Here is a 2846-nt window from a genome sequence, read left to right on the forward strand (position 1 = left end):
CCGTTTATACACAAAACCAAAGAACGTTTTCTGTTCCAAATAACTATCCGAACTTTAGAGTTCTACTGCTCTTTATAAAAGTAAAAGAAAATAAAGATAAAATTTGAAGCTCGTGAAAGTTTTAGGCGTAGACATTAAGTTTATCAGAAACCCTATTTGCGAAACTAGAGAAAAGACTGGTAGGAAGGCATGAGCCTGCTAAAACAATTAGACCTAAGAAAGGGTTAACCAGAACTCTATTAAGGGGGGTGGGGGAAGATAGTGAGGCGGGCAGATGGAAAAAGCAAACAAGAGGCAGAAGTTGAACTCTACCAGATGGAAATAAATATCCTTAGCTTAGTTGGTCATCAATATTGCAAAACACATCACTTTGAGTTTTTCTTCTTTAAAAAAATAAAATAAAATAATGAGCCAAAAGGCATAGAAATGAAGCAGAAGGTGGGTCTTGTTATAAAGTAGAAAGAGAAAAAGTTTTATTGTTTACATGAAATATGTAAAGCTCGGTTTGAAAGAATAACTAAGATTATTTTTTCATCATGCGCAATAATTAAGTGGTTACATATGTAGTAACTTAAATATTTTAAAAAATAGTATTGTTAAAAGCACCAACTTGTGAAATTTCCTTTGGATAAATTCATCAAAAATTATGATAAATAAGATACATTTGTTTCCTTCTAGGACTTTTCAGATAGAACTGTGCTTAAAAGGTAAGCGTCATGGTAATTACTTAACTGGGGACTTGAAACCTCTTACTTCTCAGAAAGGAGGTAGGGAAAAAGAAATAAATCCTTAAAATCACTGTTGCCCTAGTACAAGATCTGGTATCCCTCCTAACCCTGCCCACCCTTAATCATCTGCTCTGTACGTTTTCCTTACATTAGCAGTCTTTTGAGCACTAGATTTGAAATCAGGTGAAAGCTTTACTCCAACATGCACTCCCAATAATTCTAAACTTAAATCATTTTTTCTGCAAAACAAACAATGTAGCTAACAAAACGCTAAGATTTGAACTCAGACTTGTCTTCTAAGCCAATGTTCTCGCCTCTACTTTTAACCACCATCCCAGGCAGCACCTGGACCCCTCTTGAAAGCTTTTTAAAATCAGTTGAATAAGGTTAACAAATAATTTTAACTCATATTCCTGAAGGGTTTCCTCCCACTGTTTTCTATTGTATGTGTGTGTTTCCCACCTTAATTTATCCCTTTAAGAGACAAATGGATTTAAGAAATTACTCTTTTACCTTGTGCATCTACAGAGCACTCAGGAAAAAAAGTAAATAAATAAATATTGGTCCTAAATGCAAGCTTTAGATAGTGCACAATGTTAATTGTTAATAGTTTTCAATTCTATACATATGTTTAGTAACATTTTTCCAAAATTTTAGTCAGGCTCTTCTCTTCCAAGAAACAAGCTATTTCTTTTGACAGCTTTTGGGCTATAAAGATACTTTCTCATGTTGTAGTTATGCTAAACTACAGGACAGTCTCAACTATTTACAAAGCCAACTCTTAGCTTTGTGTCTTTAAGCCAGTTATTTAAACCCTCTGCATGGTAATCTAAGAAACAAAGACTTGTGAGGACTAAATTGAATTCCTACAGAAACTATTTAGCACTGTCTCCAGCACTAAGCATTCAAATATGAATATATATATCAGCTGGCTTATTATCAGGCAGTTTGATAATATTATTGTGAAACTAATTTCTAAAACCTAGAAAGTTTTCAGTCAAAGCACTAAAAATAAATTTTAAGAATTCTGTCAAAACAAATCCAGAAAATGAACTCGGGTTTCAAAATAAGTCTGCAAGTAAAAGCACAAATGTCAGGTCTTTGGAAACAATGCTGAAGAGTTCAGAAAGTATTTCTATAGAGGTAACTATTGGACAACTAACTAGAATTGCAAAGGTCTGCTCCGATGTTCCTGGAACAGTTTGCTCTGGACTGACAAATCAGAGTTTCCTGTAGACCTTTTGAGTATTATTGTTTTGTAACCAAAAAGAAAAAGAGAAAAATAAACATTTATATACGGTTGCTGAATGAACTTCTTTCTCTGCTTCATAAACTAGTAAAATTTAAGTAGAAAATTTTCAACACAAGTAGAAAATCTTTTATTTAAGTAGAAAATTTTCAACACAAGTAGAAAATCTTTTATTTTGCCAAAGATTTTTAAAAAAAAATCCATTAGCATCTGCTATCACGATTATTTAGGAGAAAAGATGACATTTTAACATCCTCAAAGTAGGAAAGGTATCTGTATCAGAATAAAGCCTGGTCATATTTTTTTTTAAATAAATTTATTTATTTAAATTAGTTTCAATTATACAGTACATTGGTTAGACACCTATAATGTTTGTAAAACGATCCTCCCAATTGCTCTTTCCCTCCCCTAGCCCTCCACTTAGCCATCATATTAACACTAACTGCATTCCCTCTGCCCAACTATCAACTATTAATTTGTACTTCTTTAATCCTTCACCCCATTCTCCCAGCCTCCCAACCCCCTCCCCTCTGTCCATCACCAAGTTGTCCACTGTATTTGTAGGTCTGTTTTTGATTAGTTCTTTTCATTTCTTAGATAACGCATATAAGTGAAATTATATGGTATCTATCTTTCTCTGACTTATTTCACTCAGCATAATAACCTCTAGGTCCATCCATGTCATTGCAAATGGTAGGAATTCATTTTTTTTAGTGGCTGAGTAGTATTCTATTGTATATATGAACCATAATTTCTTTATCTAATCATCTGTTGATGGGCATTTAGGTTGCTTCCATGTCTTGGCTTTTGTAAATGGTGCTGCCATGAATATTGGAGCGCATAGATCTTTACGAATTATTATTTTGGTT

The sequence above is a fragment of the Pteropus medius genome, unplaced genomic scaffold (genome assembly GCF_902729225.1).
Source record: "Pteropus medius unplaced genomic scaffold, Ma_sr-lr_union100, whole genome shotgun sequence".
Taxonomy (NCBI): Eukaryota; Metazoa; Chordata; class Mammalia; order Chiroptera; family Pteropodidae; genus Pteropus; species Pteropus medius.